At 42.6% G+C, this 22,556-nt stretch overlaps 1 protein-coding gene across 1 annotated transcript in view; it reads right to left on the bottom strand.

Moving 5' to 3' along the window:
* The window catches only part of CDCP1 (CUB domain containing protein 1), a 52,935-nt gene that overhangs the window by 26,779 nt on the left and 3,600 nt on the right, over nt 1–22,556 (bottom strand). The window lies entirely within an intron of this gene.

The raw sequence follows: 22,556 nt of genomic DNA, 5'->3' as shown, positions 1-22,556 counted from the left end.
GGCTAGTGCAGAACGCGGCGGCCAGGCTGTTGTTGGGACTCCCGAGGTGGGAGCATATACAGCCGGAGCTACGTGGACTGCACTGGCTGCCGATTACATACCGGGTCCAGTACAAAGTGTTGGTCATTACCTTTAAAGCCTTATATGGCCGAGGACCGGCCTACCTGAGGGACCGTCTTTCCCCATATGAACCCCAGAGAGCACTGAGGTCAGCCAGGAAAAATATAATGACTATCCCTGGGCTGAAAGAGATCAAACTTCAGAACACCCGAGCACGGGCCTTTTCAATCGCGGCCCCTGCCCTATGGAATCAGCTCCCTGAGGAGGTGCGGGCCCTGCGGAACCTTGATCAGTTCCGCAGGGCCTGCAAGACCACCCTCTTCAAGCTAGCATATACGGACTGCTGAATAAGGTTGTTAATTAAGGATCCGCCAACACAGTCCTATTTAAGGACCTATGTCATTGTGTAAACTGTGTAAACTGACAGAACTAGCGTCGAAAATGCCATCGTCACTGTCAGATTAAGCTATAAAAATTTTAATTATATTGACTGGTTTTTAAATGATGTTAACTTAAAGTTTTATATTTGTTAAATTTAAAGTTTATATTTATCATTGTATGTTTTATGAAATGCTGTTAGCCGCCCTGAGCCTGCCTAGGCAGGGAGGGCAGGATACAAATAAAATTTTTTTATTATTATTATTATTACCCCAAATTCAATACTTTAATTATCATTTTAACTATCAATATTTTAGGTATCGTTTAACAATGTGAGCAAACCAAAACATAGCTTTGATGCGCAGATTCACTGGTGCGCAAATCAAAGTCCTTTGGACTGTGTGTGGCAAGATCAGTAATTCTCTCAACCTATCAGCTCTTTGCTGCAACAAAGGCTACTCTGAATTAGGGATGCCAGCCTCCAGGTGGGACCTAGGAAGTCCCCAGAATTACAGCTTATCTCCAAACTACAGAGACCAGTTATCCTAGAGTAAATGGATGCTTTGGAGGGTGGACTCTATGGCATTGTACCCCCTGAGGTCCCTCCCCAGGTTCCAGCCCCACATCTCCAGGAGTTCCCCAACTTGAATTTGGCAACCTTACCCCATCCTCCCCTGCTAATGGCCAGGGGAGACATGGAAACCCTATGGTAGGCCAAGAATTTGCTGAAAAGTCACTTTCAGAAAAACGCTTGCAAGTTACATCACAACAGCGATGTGACACTCTTGGATTTTGACAACAAAAGTTCTGCCCAAATCCTAGCACAATACTGCCAGGTATTCACTGGAAATCAAATTGCACCATCAGTTTATCATTTCTTCCATCTTTATCCTCTCCCTCTTCCACTGGTTGCCAGTTGTGACAACCTTAGTTCAATGCAGAGGTGGCCAGCCTCTTGGAATTCTAAGCCTACTGGCCATAGAAGGGTATAACTCTGCTTAGGATGGAACTGTAAGTGATGCAGCAGTTATTAGGCCTGCTAAAAACCTTCAATAAATCTAGTTTAAAATTTAATATTATTCAAACTTCCTCCATAAAACAGTCACACCACTCTGAAACCAGAAAGAATATATGTTGAACAACTCATACCAAATACACATTGACCCATTGTTTTAGCATACACACCAAAAATATTGTAGTCCATAGATCAGCAAGGGTCAAATATGACCACCCTAGAAGACAACAAATGCCAGAACAGTTGTGTGAATGTGATAACTGTGGCAACAAATTACCTAGAAATCAATTTTGATTGGATAGGTGTGGCCTGTTCCATCAATCCTCCATCGCTTCCTACTCATCCAGCATATTTGTAACATTACCTTTCCTCAAAAGAACTCAGGGCAATACATGTGGATTTCCTCCGCCTCGTTTTCTGCTCAGACCACTGTGAGGCTGAAAGTGTAGCTAGTGCAAAGTCACCCAGTGAGGTTCAAGACTGAGTGGGGATCTGAAGCAGAGTTTCCCCAGTCAATTCACACCAGCACTTGAAATAGGATTGCTTCCCACTTGTGAAATACCTGGAGATTTGTGGATGGGGCCAGGAAGGTCAGGGTTTGGAGAGGGGAGGGAATTCAGCAGAATATAATGTCCTTGAGTCTACTCTCTCCAAACCAACCATCTTCTCCAGGGGAACTAGGGAAGCCAACCTCTAAGTGGGACCTGGATATCTCCTGGAATTTCAACTGATCTCCAGACTTACAGAGTTCAGTTCCCCTGGAGAAAATGGCTGCTTTGGAGAGTGGACTGTATGGAATTATACCTTGCCCTGGTCCCTCCCCATCCCAAAATCCCATTTTCCCCAGACATTTCCTAACCTGGAGTTGGCAACCATAAGGGGAACTGATCTCTGTCATCTGGAGATCAATTATAATCTTGGGAAATCACCAGGCCCCACTTGGAGGTTGGCAAACCTAACTTGATATATTCCTCTGATAAATCCAGCTGCTTGGAGCGATACACTTCTAGGAAATTTTGATGGAAGGAAATCTCTGCATGGCAGAACCGGGGATGCAAGCTTTAATAGGTAGATTAATTAAAGCTGTCACTGATATAAATTAGTCTATCAATTAACTATAGAGGTTGACATGGAAGAACACATTGCTATTTTTTAAAGCTACCTTGTTTCTGATAAATTACCATAATAGAGAATTTTTTATAAGACATTAAAAGGGACCTTCCCTTTAAAGATGATTGTTAGTTTTTAAGATTCTTATCTATTTGAGATTTTACCTGACTAAAAACACTGGGTACAAATCTCCCAAACAAGGAAATGTGTGTTACTCAAGATTTATTTTCAATTTAAAATTGATTAATTAGCAGATAACTCAGCATTCATTAGCCTGCTGAAAGCTCCAGAAATAATAAATTTTAACTTCATCCATAGTTCATTCCTAATATTAATGGCTGAGCTCTACAGCTGTATATTAAAACTAAGACAGGGTGTACATGTGCTAAAAGAAAGAAAGCCATAAACTGGAACAGGTGGATTCTCTGATCTTTGTATCCATAAGAAAAAACACGTTTTTGTAATTTACTCCACTTTTTTGTTATCGGGACAGCCAAGAAGCTTTACAATCAGGTTAAATCATGGTGTGAAAGTTGCAACAACTAGAACAGCATCACCTTGAAACTTAAAGACAATTCAATTACACTTTACATTTTTTCAAATTAATAAAAAATATTTTTAATTATTAATGCATGTAATGATTATTCTAAGCACTATACAAGAAATGCAATGCACTTTCTATTCAGTTACAAAATTTCTAGAGTATACAACAGATATCCAGAAATAAGTGATTAGCCAGATGTCGCTGGCATATATACCGTCCAAAAACATGATAAACTGAAAACAGGTGTCCAGTGTCCTTCCTGTTTCAAAACAAATCTTTTGTTCTCATAACAAGTCAGTGTATGATCTGTGCCTATGTCACTACAGACTACCATCAGTCATAACATCAAGAGGAAATCTGCAAAATTTCAATGTCTATCAATCCAAATTTCAGAATAGAGAATCACCACTCTACAATAGAAGAGAGGAACAAAGTCTCCAGCATTTACAGAGTTGGAAAAGATTCTGATGATCACCAAACCTAGTCTGACTTTGCTTTTACAAACAGCAACAGCTACAGTGTTGTTAAATTGTCCTTTCTAACTCAGCAGTACCTGCTGTCCTTCAACGGAGAAAGTGAAATCAGAGAGCCCAGAATCCTAGTAGCAGAGTCAGAATTGCAGAACTCACTGTACATCTGCTGCAGTCCATAGGAATATAGAAAACCAGAAAATGCAGCACTGGGTGCAGCATTCAGTTTTCCAAGAATCACAGTTTCCACTTTTTAAAAAAGGGGATCAAATTCCTAGTATACGTGTTTGCAAAAGTGTGTGAGCAGTGCCTACCAATATCACTGAAATCAAAAGAACGGCCAAGTAAACTTCCCAGTGGGTGGTGGGAGCTGGAGTTGCCAACTTCTAGATGGGGCCTAGAGATCTCCCAGAATTACATCTCCAGACTACAGAGATCAGGTCCTCTGGAAAAAACGGCAGCTTCAAATGGTAGTCTCCAAAGTCCACTTCATTATACCACACTGAAATCCCTCCCCTCCCCCCCACCAAACTCCACCCTTCCCAGGCTCCTCCTTCAAATCTCCAGGAATTTCCCATCTGAGAACTGGAAACCCAAAATTCATTTACTTTAGAACATTCACAAACCCACCTCTCCTCCAGATAATTGGGATCATAAAAATTTTTAAGAACAGTATTAAAATCACTAGAAATTTCAACAGAGACTGCTGTCTATTTAAAATCTGTGTTTCCCCTCTTTTTTGTCTTATCTGTCCTCATGAAGAGTTCTCAGAAACAGCAAAGCTTGCACTATGTTACGTGTCATTGGGTGGGAGGGAAGGCAGCATGGTATAGCCCCATCTCATCAGATTTCAGAAGCTAAGCAGGGCTGGTACTTGGATAGGAGACCACCAAGGCAGACTCTGCAGAGGAAGACAATGGCCAACTGCCTCTGCTGCTCACTTGCCTTACAAGGGTCAGCATAAGTTGGTTTACGACATGACAGCACTTATGTACATATGTGTCATTGGGCTAGGCCTAATAAAGATATTACCTTGATTGTGTTCTTTGCTTTTTGGGCCCAGAAAGCAGTGTTCTTGAGAAGCCAAAGACTCTTAAAGTGTTGCTGCATTTTATGAGCCCTCTAAAACTCCAAAAGAGATATATGTCTTCTAATCGACGGCCCACGCTAGCCTGATCTTGTCAGATCTCAGAAGCTAATCAGGGGCAGCCCTGGCTAGTATTTGGATGGGAGACCTCCAAGGAAAACCATGGTTGTGATGTGAAGGTAGGCAGCAGCAAACCATCTCTGAAAGTCTCTTGCCTGGAAAACCCTACAGGGTCGTCATAAATCAGCTGTGACTTGATGGCACTTTCCACCATCAGTTTCCTCAGGGAAGCTGTTCCATAACATAGGAGCAGCCATGGAAAAAGCATGCAGTAGCAACAAAGAAACATACCCTTGCATAGGGGTGGAATTCTAGCAGGAGCTCATTTGCATATCAGGCCACACACTCCTGAGGTAGCCAATCCTCCAAGAGCTTACAAAAAAGAGCCTTGTAAGCTCTTGAAGGATTGGCTACATCGGGGTGTGTGTGGCCTAATATGCATAAGAGCTCCTGCTAGAATTCCACCCCTGCCCTTGCAGGGGGGGGGGGGGGCAGAACAACAACCAGAAAGCATTGCTGAGCAAAGCTGCTGTGCAGACTCCTACCAGGAGAGGCAATCTTTTAAACAAAAAGTTGTACTCAGTTAAGAAAATACGATTTAACTTGATTGACATAATCTATACTGATTGCAGAACCAAGTTTCTCCTGGCACAGAAGTTCCTTTGCTTTTAACACTCAGTATTCAAGCATATCCCAAAATAGGAGCCAAGTAAACTATTTCTTCCTTGAAATCAAATAGTACACTGCTGCCACACCATAAAAGCATAAAGGTCTGCCAAAAAAGACATGGTCCCAGAGAAAGCATAAGGAAAGCTCTCAGCTTGCAAAACTTTTAGGTCCTGCAAGCATGTGGTGACAGCAGAGTATCTACACTCCATTTATCATTGTGGTTTACAAACAGCGCAATAGCAATGATTCATGCAGGAAGATTTGAAGGCAATGCTTCTGTCTGCATGCAGCCCTAGGACAATTACAAGAAGTACACATACTGCTAGGAAGGAGGGGATTTCTTTGGATCATAAATCATTATTTTAACTTGATGACACATGGGATGCTAAAGGAGAGGCATGCTCAACTCAAGTTTCCCAAGAACTCTTGTTTCCTAGTGTGTTCAAGGCACACACACTGAACATACATTGAAGGGCTAGAGAAAGACTCATGCTGAGGTCAGTTGAAGGTCAAGGGACCAAAAGTCGGGCAAGGCAGAGTTGCATCCACACCTAATACCCTCTCTTGGCTGGTTTTTACAGCCCCATGTCTAAGGGTCATGCTTGCAGCCAGCTACTCATCTTTGTTACAGCAAGCAGCTGGTGTCAGGCCAGAAGGCGTGCATTTTGCCATCTTGTCTGAAGCTTTGTTCCTGTTGTGGTTTAGATATACGATTAGCAGAGTAATGTGGAGAGAACCACGAATAACAGCCAGGCACACGGTTTAGCTTAAGATACAAAGTAGTTTACTTTACTAATGAGGAAAAGGTATGACTTGGATTTCTATTAAACAAAGAAGGATTCAATATCCTATCTAGCTTCTAGGCTACATCTCGACTCTCTCGAGTCCTAACTTCAACTGCATGGAGATCTAAGGGCTTAACACAAAGGGCAATAAAACTGACCAAATGGTTTCCCTTAGACCACCACACAAATATATGGATTAGCCTATTAGGGCTCTCCCTCAATGGTCACTATGCATATTGACACCTAGCCTTGGTGGGAAGTACGTGCAAACATTCTCACTGGCTCTACCTACTCACTGGCTAAACATCAGCATGCATATACAAACACTTAATTAACTCATGACAACAGGAAGTGAAATCGCATCAGAAACCCAACAGTTCCAAGACTCCATCTGCTGTGAAGTAAGAGAATAGGAAATACTGGTGGGCTGGAAATGGCTCACTGAGGTTCACCTGCTGAATAAGGGCTGGAGGGTGTCCAGTGGCTCTGCACCAGCTGTTGGCTGTGAATCTTGACCTGCCTGCAGCTCTTGCTGGTTAACTTCTGTTAATTCAAGGCTGGCTACATGGAGCTCCTCATCTCCTAAGGAGTCCTCACTATCACTGAGCCCTCTTTTTACTAGCACTGGTAATTTCCATGCCAAATTCTCCCCTCATTTTAAATCTACAAATTCCTAGAAGCAATTGTCCTCAGTTCTTGTTCAGGCCTGCAGTGGCACTGACTGGTATTAGGAAATACAACTGCTTCAGATTTCAGGTGCCTGCCTCGCTGCAAGCAATTTTGTTTGAATAACTGCACGAATCAACCTCTGTCTTTTCTTTTTAAAGACTGCTTTATCATAACCCATTTTCCTAATATGGATGATTCTAGACAGTTATTCATATCATGCACAGGGAAACAGAAAGGTCACCTCCAATCAAGAGTAATTTGTGTCACTACCCCTTAATAAAATACCTGCTGCTTAAACATCATTAAAAACCCTCACAAAAAGATGGCATTTCAGCACCTCATGCCAACTTCTAAAGATGAAAGTCCCCTTGCTTCCTTAGGGAGCCCATCCCACAAGGTGGAAAAACTTCAAAAGTTGGCTCTTCGATATTGGATTGAGGGGCTTGAATAAGATTCCATGCTCCATCCTCAAATATTCAGGGCCTTCCTAACTTGGAATTGGCAACCTTTGGGGTATTTATTAAGCTATACAGATCAGATTCAGTTACCGATGTGGCTGCCAATTTTTGTTTTGCTTTTATTCAAGCAAGCTACCCCAGTCAAAATGGGCTGGCAGCTCTGTCCACCCCAGCAGATCCTCTTTTGCAGCTCTGCATGGCCTCAGCTGTGGCTGGCTGGTTCTTCTTGCAGCTTGGTTTAAACCAAGTTAACAAGATCCCGCAGGGCATGCATGTCCTTTAATGCATGTCCCGTAGGGCATGCATTCCACAAGGATAGGGCCACCTCAGAGAAGGCCCTTACCCTGGGAGAAGAGAAGCTAGCTACTCGAGGGCACAGGCAACATGGGGGATTGCAACAGGAGAGGCAGTTCTTCAGGTATGATGCTCCCAGACTTATCGTAAGGTCATCTCTTATGTAGCCAATTTACCTTTCTAAACTAAAAAGCCCACAGGCTATTCAGCTGTTCCTCCAGTTCCACTATTGTTTTAGTTGTCCTCTTCAGGATAACTTCCCAACTCTAGGATATCATGCTTGTGGGCCTGAATGCCCTACCTTCAGCAGTGACGTTAGGAAGATTTAAAGGAATTCCATATTCAGATATTTTATTATATTTGTATCCCACCCTCCCCTGATGGGCTCAAGGCAGCTAACATCAATTAAAACAACATAACATTACAATACAAAAATATCACAATAAGTTATTAAAACATCTCAGCATATACAATTTTAATCCCTAGATGCCATTATTGATTAGTGCTGTTTACTGTGATGTTATTGAGTGCCCTACATTTCTGTTTGGGTTGGTTTAAGATATTCATGCTGTGGGGTGGAGACATACTGGACGCCTCCATTAGTTGTTAAAACGCCTGTTTAAACAGTTCTGTCTTGCAGGCCCTGTGGAATTGTGGCAAGGCCCACAGGGCCCTGATATTTTCTGTGAGAGCATTCCAGAGGGTAGGGGTTGCCACCAAAAAGGCTCTTGCCCTGGTGGTGGACAGCCTAGCATCCTTTGCCCAGGGATCATTAAGCGGTTTTTGAGTTTGATCAAAGTGCTCTCTGAGGCTCATGTGGGGAAAGGCGGTCCCGGAAGTAAGCAGGTCCCAGGCCATAGAGGCCAGATAGACTCTGTAATTGTGGCAACAACTAAATCAATTCTGTGGATTGTATTTTTTTGACTGTCCCAAATTTTCAGATCTACGAGCTGAACTGATCTCCCCATTGTTTAATCAGGACTTTCTCTCTTCAGAAGTGAAATCCTCCTGGTTACTCAGAGCTAAAGATAAATAAACCATTCTGCGTATGGTGAAATTTCTGGCAGCTGTTGCTAAACTGCATGATAACTTTCACAGTAGTAGCTATTAGGCTCTCCTGTGGGATGAGGGTTTGCTGTTTATGACTCTGGTTGTGAAAACAGTAAGATGTAAGGAAGCAAGTACTGAGCATTATCATTATTATAAATGCAAAACATATCCTTCCTTGTAAATGAACTACTGCTGTGGAACAAAACCATGACTTGTATTCCATGGAAGATTTCCATAGTCAGAAAGGATTTCCATACATGGAGCATAACTTTCTCATTTGCCCCCTCTTGAACTACAAATATCTCCAGAAATGCTACTGCAGGAGGACTGGGGTCCTAGGATGCCAGCCTCCAAATGGATCTTGGGGACCCCCCTAGAATTACAGCTTATCTCCGGACTACAGAGATCAGTTCCCCTGGAGACAACAGATGCCTTGGAGGGTGAACTCAGTGGCACTGTACCCCACTGAAGCCCAGTCCTCCCCCAGCTCCACCCCCAAATCTCCAGGAGTTTCCCAACATGGATTTGGCACCCCCTACCCCCAATTAGGGTTGCCAAGTCCAATTCAAGAAATATCTGGGGACTTTGGGGGTGGAGCCAGGAGACTTTGGGGGTGGAGTCAGGAGACATTATGGGTGGAGCCAAGATCAAGGCTGTGACAAGCATAATTGAACTCCAAAGGGAGTTCTGGCCATCACATTTAAAGGGACGGTACACCTTTTCAATTCCTTCCTTCCATAGGAAATAATGAAGGATAGGGGCACCTTCCTTTGGGGCTCATAGAATTGGACCCCCCTCGCCATGCTCCTGGCCTGTCTCGCCCTCCCCTGTGCTGCTGCCGCCTCTTGGCTGCTCCTCTGAGATGGGCTCAGCCTGGGCTCATCTCGGAGGAGCAGCTGCAGTGGGAGGGGAGGGGGCAGCAGCGGCGCGGCGGCCTCGCCGGCTCCGGGATGTGGCGGCTGGCCATGCTCTCCGGCGCCGTTTCCACCCCCTCCCCCCGCTTCCGTTTTTTGGGGGAGTGGGGGAAGAGGGTGGAAATCCTGGGGGTCCCCCGCCAGGGCGGGAGGGTTGGGAAGCCTAGGGCAGGGAGAGAATCCTTTATAACCATGAAATCACTGAGAGCTTTGTAATGACTGTTTATAGGACTGCTTAGTCCCCTCTTTCTCCAGTGTACACTCACCTATACAGAAGAGAAGTCAACTAGGATCTGTGCGACCAGCATTAGCACAACAGCTCACTGACTGACCCTGGCTGGACTAGCCTCACCTGCCTCACAGGGTTATGGTTCTTGTGAAGAGAAAATGGAGGAGGGGAGAATGACAAACAGCTCTGGGTCTCTAAGTAGGAAGTGAGGTAGAAGTATTTATATAAATAACAAGACTTCTATTAAAACTTCATGAAAACTGAAACATTACCTGTGTTACGCACTTGCCGTGTTCACTGTTAGTAGGCCTGTTATGTATTTGCTGGGTTAGCAGGCCTGAGCTTGAAACATGCTTCCGTTACTCTCCAGGATCCTGATGCCTGCATTCCAATTGGCTGTTCTCTTAGAACCAGAATGCAGGCACCTCATTTTGTTTTATTGTTCTTGGTTGACTCATTCTATTGCATTGTTTTTAAATTTAAATTGTAGGTTTTTATTGTTCATTTTATGTTGTGATCCGCCCTGAACCCGTTATGGGAAAGGGCGGAATATCAGCCTACTAAATAAATAAATATAAAATCAGGACATGAGGCATTTCTTCCAGGAAATGCAAATGAAGGATCCTGGAGAGACCAATAGGAGGGATTGCTGCTGGCTAAAGGGGGCATGTTTAATTCAGCCACAGTGTATATAATGAGTGACTGTTTGTGACTGTTTCTTCTTGCAACAAAGTGTTCTTGGTTGATTCAGAGCTGGCTGAACTCACTTTATTTCAACCCAAAGACACATATATTGACAAAAGGCAGCAAAGAGTACACCAAGATGGCTTTCTCTTAAAACACGCACCTCAATTCAGAATCTGCATGTGCTTAGGGGGCCACAATGTGCCATGAAACAAAGCAGATGGGAGCACCTGCTAGTTACTCAACCAAGAGCAAGAATATAAAATAAATGACTTTCTTGCAAATATTCAGACCTTCCAAATGCGTGCAAAGGAAATGCTTACCACACTTGAATGACTTTCATGATTTAGGCTCCATTACCAAATGTGGGAAGAAGATTGTGACAACTTTTTTTTTCCTGCCACTAATGAGATTAACAAATCTTCAAGAAGTCAGCAAAACAAAATAATAACTAGCAGCACTGTTTAAAAAAAAACCCACTGTAATTCAGAGTCCAGCAAAACAGAGTAACAATCAAGGCAACCTAATGCTGCTCAGAATAACACGCTAAGTCCCCATGAAGAAAATTTAGGGAGATGCAACAGATGTCCTGATGGAACTGCAAATATTTCTCCATCTGTCATTGTTGTAAAACACAGGTACAAACAGGGTAGGAAATCCGGCAGTTAGTAACCTATCTGGAACTGTAAAAAACTGGAGCTATGGATCTTAGTGAGAAGTTCCTTGTCATGACTGGAGTTTAGAGAAAGCCTGGAAGATGAAAACAGGTTCTAAATTTCCAGATACCTTGTTTAGCTCTCATGCAGTAAAAACAGAAATTTTCTACATTGACAATCCCCCGTTCCCATTGGTGTTCTTTAGGTGATCTCCCAGAAGCACAACTAATCTCCAGACTATGGAGATCAGCTCCCCTTGAGAATACAGCTGCTTTGGAAGGTGAATTCTATGGCATTATATCCTGCTGAGGTCCTTCCCCTCCACTTCCAAATCTCCAGGAATTTCCCAGCTGAAAGGGGACAATCCTACCACCAACGTCTGCATCCGCCAGTCAGACTTCAGTATAGAAGCAGCAGCTAAGAGCTACTGGATGATCAAACTGATACCTTCAAGATGAACACGACAATGAGATGTGTGGCTAATTCTTCCATGTTAAAAAGTATAAAAAGCCATTTGGGATGTCCAAATCAGAACTAGAAGAAAGCAAACTAGGACAAAATACTTTCCTTGGTTTAAGTCCTCCTTCCTCCCCCTTCAAGTTCCTTGTTGCCCCATGGAAGGAACAAACTTATATATAGCCTTATCTCCTGCATTTCTAGTACCCACTGGATATTGCCAAGTAAAGCTCAAGCTCCCACACTCTCTGAGGACCACATTATGGGGTACAAGCTGTGAAGCATGAAAATAATGTACATGGGTTGTATTATTATGATTTATTAATAGTAGTAGCAGGATTTCTGCCCTTTTCTGACCTCATAAGGCCACCACACACAAATCAAAATCTCATCTTCAAAGCCATTAAAACCAACAAACAAATATATAATTAAAACAACTTACAACAAAGCTTAAAATAAGCACAAAAGTTCCTTCCCTGAATCTGTCCTGTCCATGCATGGGAGCATTTCAGCTTGGATAACTTTCATGAACCCAGCAAGAACAAGGTGCAAAGTTGAGAGTTTTATTAGATCTTCTAGATGCCTATGCATTTCACTAAATGCTTTGCTTTGTCAGGAAATCTTGTATAAAAACTTCCCTGGCTCCCACCTTAGAAACATGTTTTACATGGACAAACAGATGCACATGAAAGGGACTTTATCTGTGTTACTTTCTTAAAAATTAGTATAAACTGGAAAAACTAGAAGTGTAAGGTATAGTAATCAACGTTCAAACATCTGAAAGCTCACATCCACTGATCAGCAGACTGCTTTTTTTCCTCAAAAAAAAAATACATCCGGATGATGAAGTAAAACACTGAACTGGACCACAGACAAACCTGTGACCCCTGATATTTTCTGTGTGGTAGAAAATGTAAAATACTTGGGAAGAAAAATGTACAGAGAAGCAAAATGTAAGTTCTAATGTAAAACCTAGCCTACAGTGCAGAGACTGCCCCACCTAACTTTTTCATTAACTTAATGAGAAAACACTTGGTAACAATCTGCTGTCATTTACCTTCCCCACTAAAAGAGAAAAAATCTCAAGCAGGCAGTCTAGGCCCTTTGCATGGTTTTCAGACACTATTTGGCTCAGGTTGCCAAACTCCAGATGGGACCTGGAGTCTGGCGATCTCCCTGAATTGCACCTGATCTCCAGACTACAAAGATCACCCTGGAAAAAATGGCTCCTCTGAGGATGGGCTCCATTACACCCCAGTGAGGTCCCTCCCCTCTCCAAACTTGGCTCTCCCCAGGCTCCACTCTGCAAATCTCCAGTTATTTCCCAAGCCAGGTGCCCACTGCCCTTCAGCAGGAAATTGGGGGTCAGGGACAGAGGGAGGCGCCATCTCATCAACACTGTGACTTCAATTCCAGGGTGAACCCAAAAGTAATGAGAAGCTGCTCTAGGATTCAAAGTTTTATTCTTAAATCCTACTCTACTTCTCCCTCCCCTCTTTTCTTTTCTTTTGTTCTCCAACTCTGCCCTTTCGCTTTCACTATCAAAAGATCTAGTCCAGGGGTGTCGAACTTATTCATTATGAAGGCCAGATATGACATAAATTTATTATTATTATTATATGAGTCCTTGTCAGGCCAGGCCGATTACTGGAATTGGAGTTAAAACAATCTCTGGCCAAAGTTGGGGGGACGTATATCCCAACCTTTTTTACAAGTGATCTTAAATGTGCCAGGTATCTTGAAAAGATACAGCCAATTAAGATCAGGCGGATGCTGTCCTTGGCACGCCTGAACATTCTTGACACAGCAGTACTGAGTGGCCGTTTCCACAAGATCCCGTTAGAAGACAGGATCTGTCCGTGCGGCCTGGAGGAGGTCGATACGGTTCCCCATCTCATTCTGAACTGTCTTTTCCATACAGAGGCAAGGTACAGACTTCTGTGGAACCATCTAATGCTAGCTAAATCTTTAAATCAGGCCCAAGTCATTTACTTCCTCTTAGGGGATGGGAGTGATCAACTTTCTCTGGATCTAGCTAAGTTTCTATATGTTACCGACCTTGACAGGAAGAAACTTAATGCTGTTTGTATTTGAAAGAAGATGCCCTTAGTTAAGTGTTGCCTACGTCAGATAATTTTATTACTATTTTGATGGTTGTACATAGTTTTATATTGTTATGTTATATTTTAGCTTGGTGTTGTGTTGTACTGTTATTGATGAGTTGTTGTTGTTGTTGATTGGCCTAGAGCCGCAATAAACTGACTGACTGACATAAAATGTAATGCCAAGCAGTGGATATACAAATTTTATAAAGGACACAGACAAACACAATTAAAGATTTTTTTAAAAAAATTAAAATTAAACATGCTTAAAAGATTACCACTCCTGCAATATTCTGTCTATTTAACAGTCTCTGATAACTGCTCTGAATTATTGCATCAAAATTTGGAGACAATGTCTGTGCTGTAGCAATCTTGAGTTTGCTGTTTAGGTGTTGTTCGTGTGCAAAACTACTTTTGATTTATTGACATTCATTACAGAATGCTTTGAGCCTAAGACTCAGAGGAAAACATGAAATAGCTGGGCATTGCGAGTTTTTGTACATGCTGCTTCATGTTGTGGTCAAGAACATGTGAAGGCACCATGACACAGACTGAGGACTACGTGTTTGTCTTCAAAACTATAGTCTTCCCCAGAGAAATAACTATAACTTCTATGTGGCAATGCAATAATAGAGAGACAGCAATGTATAGTGGTCAGTATCAGCCTACTTATCTGAAAAGCTTAGGCTAAAAATCCCCAGTCTATAAAAAAATGTGTAAAGTGAACTTGGTCTGGACACATGTTCCTAGCTTAATCCACCTCACTGACTTGTTGTTATTCCTCATCTAAATAGATCACATTGCTCTCCTACTGAAAAAGGCTGGATCATGAAGGCATGAATATAGCGAAAAGGGGGAGGAAAACCCAGTTGCACCCACGAGTCAACAAAACATGCACTCTCTCTCTCTAGCAAGGCAAAAAGATAATACTTTGAATGAAACTTCCTTTGTATTTCTCCCACACAATCAAAGGAACTGGGAAAAGGAAGCTCTCACTCTTTCCCTCCCTCCCCAAGAGACAAGGAGGGGAGGAGCCTCAGCCAATAGAAGGAAGAGATGCTTGGGTCAATAGCTCTCCTGTGCAATTGAGAATGCCTGGCAAAGCAAGCTCTCCCTCCCCCCTTCCTTCCCAGGGGAGGTGTCTCAGTCATACCATACCATACCAAACCTTTAATGGCATAATAGATTCAGATAAAAATACACAGAATATAAAAATTTAAACATTGGAGATAAAATCAAAATAAAACCGAGCTTACAGATACATTCAAACATGGTCAGAATTAAATTTAAGGATGTCAGCCAGAAATTTTGCCACAGCCTCACTAACCACCCCCTCAGTATCACTCAATAAATAATAACAGGGTGGCAGAATAGACAAATCTGGAGAAAAAGAAAGCTTGCCAAATAAATCTTTACGGAGGTTATGGTAAAAAGAACAATCAAGCAATATATGCTGGATTGAGTCAGGGGTATTCGCTCCACAGGAGCAAAGTCTGTCGGCTAAAGGGACTCGCTGATATCTCCCTTGTAAAACTTTGGAGGGAAACGCGTTTAGTCTGGCCAACATAAATGCCCTGCGATGACTTGGAGTGGTTAGGTCTGATAGATAATTGGGCATTTTGCCACAAAAAGCATAAAGACCTAAGGAAGCTGGAGAGCAAGTATAAGGGAGAGTTGGCCGTAATTTCGTTTCCTCCAATTCCCACAGTCTCAGTTTAATACATCTGAAGATATATGACTCTTCAGAGGTAGAAAAATCATCTACCTCTAACCCCAATTGATTGAGTTTAGACAGAAGCACTGCTGTCCAGGACGAAATATATGGGTCTCTTCTCATACAATCAAGGAGGCTGTTGGGATCTGTTCTAAAATGAATTTTGAGCCAGAATTTAAACACTGCAATCCAGGCTTTTGTCTCCACCAAAGACTGACCCACTTCAGAGCAGAGAGCAAAGTAGGACACACATTTTGGCAAACCAAGAATTTGTCTAAAGAATGAGGCTTGAATGCCCTCCACTTTCCTGGTAAAAGCTGAGATCCATATAGGGATACCATAGAGGATTTGGGCAAGCGTTTTGGCTTTGAATACTTTAATAGCTGCTGGAACTAATTGGTTGCCCCTTGCAAAGAAAAACTGTTTAATTTGAGCAGCTGAACACTTAGCCAAGTTGATGGTGTTGTTACGATGTGAAACCCAGCTTAACTTGTGGTTAAAAGTGATCCCCAAGTATTTAAAATTTTTTGTTTGCTCGATTGTTGAATTGCCAATAAACCATCTCTGTGGGCCCCAGCAATTTGAAAAGACAACTACTTTAGATTTGGCATAATTGATAGAGAGTGAATTACAATTACAGTAGTCATAAAAGGCGTTCAAATACCTTTGCAGGCCCACTCTTGTACAAGAGAGGATGGTAGTGTCATCGGCATAAAGTAATAAGGGGACCGCTCGGCCTGCAAGTTTAGGCGGATGACCATTGATAGGGGTCAAAAATTGTGCCAGGTCAGTTAAAAATAAATTAAAAAGATGTGGGGCCAGCACACAACCTTGTTTTACCCCCTTTAACACTGGGATTTTACTAGTCAAGTCACCGCTAGAAGAAAATTTCACTTGGCAAAAGGTATTAGAATGAAGTTTCCTCAAGAGAAACAGCAAACGAGGGTCCATTCCCAGGTAACCTAGCTTGATCCATAGTTGGGCTCTATCTATTGAATCAAAAGCACCCTTCAAATCGATGAAGGCAGCATATAATTTTTTTGACCCGGTATGCATATATTTTTCAGCAAGGAAGGCCAGAGTGCAGCAGTGATCCATAGCAGATTTGCCTTTGGAGAAGCCAATCTGTTCAGGACCTATGATGTTGCCTAGGCGCATCCAGTCAGTTAATCGGAGTTCTAAATGTTTTGCATACAATTTGCCCACTATAGATAATAAACTAATGGGGCGGAAGTTTTCTGGTAACTCCAACCCCCCCTTTTTGTATATTGGGATAATTATAGAGTCAAGCCAAGAGTCAGGGATGGAGCCATGCAGATCGATAAAAGAGAACAATTTTGCAAGGGGCAAGAGCCACCAATCGGCAAACTTTGTGAATACCTCAGCGGGAAGGCCATCAGGGCCAGGTGCTTTACCCGCTTTTAAATCCTTCAATAACTCACTGATTTCCTCTAGAGTTACTGGAGGCCAGACCGGCATATCAGTAACTGAGGGGTTTGCTAAGATGGGAGGGGATACACATGGGGCAGCAAAAATGTTAGAGAAGTAATCAACCCATGTTTGCTCAGAGATATTTGGGTCAGTAACAGAATTGTTTTTTAGATTACCTGAAATGATTCTCCAGAAGGCCTTATTATCGTTAGATTTTATCGAGTGGTAAAGTTGGTCCCATTTATTCTGAAAGAAAGCTTTCTTTTTGGATGTAGTAAGCTCCAGGTAGGCTGTCTTGTAAGCAATGTAGGCCTTAATTTTTGATTGGTCTTTGGAGTGACAAGCCTCTTTAAAATGAGCTCTCAGTTCTTGTTTCCAAGCTAAACAATCTGGTCAGTCCCAAGCAAACCCCGAGTTGCATAATGAGTCATCAGTGCAGCCCTCTATGGATGTGACGCATAGTCCCCTTAATGTTTCATTAGAAGATGACCTTTTGCAGTCATTTGGGAGTCTTCCAGCAAAAGATCAACAGGCGATACTCATAAGACTTGAAGGTACTAAGCTGCAGCTGCAAAGGTCTTTAGAGCCGGGGAAATCAGTTCCTTCAATCAACCTAGATCCTGCAAGCAACCCCCTGCCCCCTTGTCCCCCATCAGCTGACTTAATTGATCTGTCTATGGAACTCTCTCTAACTGGCTCAAGGGCACCCCAACATAATGGTTGTATTTTCACTGATGACTCCAGGGTTCTAGAAAGGATATCCATTATCGATTGACTACCAGCTAGGGAAGCCACAAGGAAGATCCACATCATCTCCTGGAACATTGCTGGGTGGAAGAGTAAAGCGAATGACTCAGATTTTTTGGACTTTTTGAAATCCTTTGATTGTGTCTTCCTTCAGGAAACATGGGCAGAAGACAGTTTTAGACTGACGGATTTTAAAGTTTTTAATCTCCCCGCTTATAGATCTCACTCTAAAGGTCGCAGTAAAGCAGGCATGGCTGCTTTGGTGAAATCCAGCTTACCATTTAAGGTGATCCTCTTGGATCCTTGCCCGCCAATTGCCCAGGCTTTATTGCTGTCCTCCCCAGCACTGACCCTAATCATGATTAATGTTTATTTAGCCCCTTCTAATGGTGAGCTGGAGTTTGATGCTGTCTGGGAGAAATTTTCTGACTATGTGACGTCTTTGTCTAGGAAATTCCATACTGCTCAGCTCATGATTTTTGGTGATTTTAATGCTCGGATAGGCAGTAACAATCAGAAATGGATCTCTCATTTTGGCTTTGAAGCGGTTGAATCCCCTCCACTACAACTATGTTTACCCCGTTGTTCTAAAGATACTTTAACCAATAAGGCGGGTCTTAGATTAATTGAATTCTGCATAGCGCACAATGTTATAATATTTAATGGTCTCTCCAAATTTCCAGCTGCAAATGACTTTACTTTTTTTTCCACAAGGGGTTGCAGTGTGATAGATTTTTGTGTGGGCTCATCCAACCTTCTGTCATCTATCGATAACTTTTACATCGATCCGCGCACAGAAAGTGACCACCTGCCCCTAACTCTATCCCTACGATTGGATCTGGAGGTTAATATGGTATCACCTTCCCAATCCATGAAGGCCCCTGAGAATGTTCTAAAAAAAATCAAGTGGTCCCCGGCCCTAGAAAGGGAGTTTTCTTCCCTCTTTGGCTCTGAAGCGCTATGCAGATTAAGGGATTCAATCATTAATTCCAATTCAGATGATTCAATCCTTTCAGGATTTTCATTATTAATTGATTATTGTAGTGCCAAAGCTAAACCGGTGATCTTGTCTAGGTCTAGTTTCTCCAGCTGGTTCGAGGTGTCTCAGTCAATGGAGAAAATAGAGGCTTTGCTCTGCAGCTCCTATGTAATTGAGCAAGCCCGACAAAGCAAGCTGTAATGCAAAAGAAAGCAAGAGAGAGGGAGAATGAAGCAGATAACATTGAGTTGCTCATGAGCCTGATAGGAGCCCTCTAGGGGCCTGGTCCATCCTGCGGGCTGCACATTTGACACCCCTAGTCTAATCTATACAGCAACAGTCTACAGTCTCCCTGATGGGACAAACTTCCAAACATCAACAATGAAATAAGCTACAGCTTAAGGAAACCTGTATTTATTACAAAAAATCACTGTTAAAAAAAGAGAAATAGAATGGAATGTTTAATCAGCCACTAGAAGTTGCCTTCAACATCTCCATATCCACCATCTAATCTTTATGAGGAGCTGTGACTATAGAAGGCTCTTGATGCACATCAGCTGCACATACAATCCGAAGGGCTGTCATGTTAACAAAACTCTTATTTAATACATGAATAAACAAAAACCTGGTTTCTTCCTGCTTTTTGCATCATTCAACTACAAAGCCATCATTCAACTGGCTTAGAGTTCGTTCTGTGCTGTGCAGTAGAACACAAACATGCAAAAGCAACCCAGAAGGACCAGGAAGTTGTCAGCCTGACACAAAGAAAGAACCTCTGGTCAAAGAACATGTTTAATCTGATGAATGAGGATTTTTTTTAAAAAAAAAAAGCCAGTCAAGTTGAGCCTTCTTCCTGTCTAGCAAAATTAAGCCTGTATGAGTGCACAAACCTTTCTGACCCCAACCTGGAATTTTTATCTCACAGCATGTGCCAATTATCTTAGCAAAACCTGGGACTCCCCACCCAATCCAGATATCAACTAGCCTAACTAGTGAATGTTGTTCTTGGTTAGATTTGGATTTCACATAATTATATTTCAAGCTGCATTTATTGTATGTCATAGCCCCTTGTCCCCACTGCTTTGTTTTATCAAGCCTCCTACCAAAATGCCTTGCAGCATCTGAAAATGGGGCACTCCAATCCATGAAATTAACCTGGAATAACATTTGGTTATTCTTAAATGCTACAAGATTCATGGATTGGGGTTTTTTTTGCAGAAACAGACTAACATGACCTCCCTTGGAATCATTCACTTGAAACTGTACCTCCTGAGCACAGATCAGTTGGGTACATTTAGGAATGGCTCTTTGCTTTTCATTCATCCTGGCATATATTACTGACATGACTACATGAATGGACCTATCACGTGAGTTTTTCCCATACAATCGTTCCTCACCATGCGGCTGTTGGCTGTAGAAACTATCCAGGAGCATCACGGTTGACTGAATAAACACTTCCCTCTCTAGGGTACCAAGAGATACTGGCCAGTCTAGTGTGCCTAGGGGGGAATCTGTGCTGGGATCCATCACTGACTGGAGCCCATGAAATAACTTCTGGGTGGCCAACAGACAGACAGCAAGGGCAACAGCTGTTCTGACTACTGGCATGACTGTCCACTGGCTCCACTTTGCATCATAGGATGGTAAGAGGAAAGGAGTCCTCTGATACTCTGTTTCACATCATGTTACTTATTTGTATCCCACTGTGTAGTTACAATTGTATAGCTACACCCCCAATGGGAGCACAAACTACGGTTGTCAAATTCCTGGAGATTTGGGGGTAAGATGCCACAGCATTCACCCTCAAAGCAGCCTTTTTCTCCAGCGGAACTGTAGTCTGGAGGTTGGTTGTAATTCCAAGAGATCTCCAGGCACCATCTGGAGTCTGGCAACCCTATTTACAACATCGTCCTCCATTTTAACTAAGGAAGACCAGGAATTCGCAAGCAGGTCTCTCAGATCCTGTCCCTACATTCTGATCTGATATACTGCTCTGTGTTACTCCATTGTAAGATCAACTCTAGCAGAAGATATGGGCCGGGTTGTCACCAATATGCTGATGACATCCAGCTCTATCTGCTTATGGACAGCTGCACATACTCTGCCCCTGAAGAAACTCCAGCGGGTGCAGAACACAGCAGCCCAGTTTTTGGCATCGAGGCCTACGCCAGAACGGCACTGGCTACGCCTTGAGTACAGGATCCGGTTCTAGGTGTTGCTCCTTACCTTTAAAGCCCTTTATGGCTAGGGGCCTGTATACCTCTGGGACCACCTCTCCCCGTATGACCCCCCCCCCCCCGGGCTCTGAGGTGTGCTACTCAACATCTTCTCATAGTCCCTGGTCCTAAGGACGCCCGACTGGCGGCCTTTTTGGTCCAGGCCCCTACCAGGTAGAATGAGATCGTCACAGATCCAAGTCCTGCAGGACTTGCATGCTATTTACTGCCTATGTTTGCTGTGCTGCTCCTGTATTGTAATGTCTGTTTTTGTGATATTATTTTAACTGTTGTTTTATTGTTGTAAACTGCACTGAGCCCACTTGTGAGCCCACTTGTGAGATAGGGTGGGATATAAATCTAAAAATTAAATAAATTAAATTAAGAAAATTATCCAACATTAAGCTGAAAATAGACTTTAAAATCTTCCAATCCTAAGAACTCATATCACCCACCCACATGAAAATACCCATTATTTCAGGAAAACTCATCCTCAGACTTTGGCAAACCTCCTGGAATCAATAGTATGCATTTGAGGAGTTGCAACCAAAAAAATACTTCCCTGCAAATTCTTGTTTTTTTAAAGTGGAACACAGTTCTTATGTTACATCCGTGATGTAACATCACGGGAGGGATGGTGGCTCAGTGGTAGAGCATCTGTTTGGGGAGCAGAAGGTCCCAGGTTCAATCCCTGGCATCTCCAAAAAAGGGTCCAGGCAATGTTCATATGTTCATATGCTATGCTGCATCCATGACACTGCTAGAGTATCTTAAGGATCACAATGAACGGGGCGGGGTGGGGGTGGAGATCTGCTATGTTAGATCTGAAGGATGTCAGCTTTACAACGACAAGCACTCTTAATAAATCTGGTAATACAACATGCGACAAGTGAAGACTTTAGAAACCAACATGATGCATCTTGAAATTCATTATAACATTCTGTATCCCCAAATGTACATAGATTTGTTATAAACAACAGACGCATTACAGTACTCTAGGCTTGAGGTTATAGAGGCCATGACTGATACCAAGGGAGAATACTACAGCTAAGGCAGATGTGGAGTTCCTAGGAAACACTCCTGGCCACTAGTCAACCAGGTCATCTCTGTGCTGTGAAGAATCCAGAAGCACTTCAACGCTGAAAGCCTGTAACAAGATGGCTTATTTCATGCTGGTTAACAGGAGTTAGCAATATCGTATTGCTTATTTCTGTACAAAATATAAAACTAGTTTCCAAGGTATTAGATGCTGCATCCTAAGATGTAATTCTTTTTTCCCTCACAGCCTTAGCTCAGTACAGCCTTTGAGGCAATATCCAAATAAAAGATAAGTCACGTCCTTTGGGAATCAGGGATGAACAATGCTGTCTGAGGCTATTTAGTCAACATTTAGCTATGCTTCTACTTGACAAAAAGCCACAATCACCTCAAACAATGCAGCCCATCCCTAATAAAGGTAAAAGTCATCACACACCTTTGCTTTTTGGGAAAGCAGCCTCGTATTGGTCTCTGATTTCTAGTTCTAGAAATATTTTTCATATGGACAAGGAACTCTAGACCTTCAAAGCAATCTTATGTGGTGGGAGGTCACTTAACCAAGCTTAACAACTCTGTTTAGGTTTGTGGACATGCAAACCCAGTAGGCTGTGGCTCTTTGCTTGCTCCATTCTGATGTTTTCATCTCTCAGAGCACTGGGAATCCACATTTTTCTAATGCACTAGTAAAGCTTATTGAAATATATTTCTGGGGCTCACATAAGAACAAGTAGTGGTGCAAAT

The sequence above is a fragment of the Heteronotia binoei genome, chromosome 10 (genome assembly GCF_032191835.1).
Source record: "Heteronotia binoei isolate CCM8104 ecotype False Entrance Well chromosome 10, APGP_CSIRO_Hbin_v1, whole genome shotgun sequence".
In the NCBI taxonomy this organism is placed as follows: Eukaryota; Metazoa; Chordata; class Lepidosauria; order Squamata; family Gekkonidae; genus Heteronotia; species Heteronotia binoei.
This window is presented reverse-complemented; position numbering and strand designations above follow the sequence as displayed.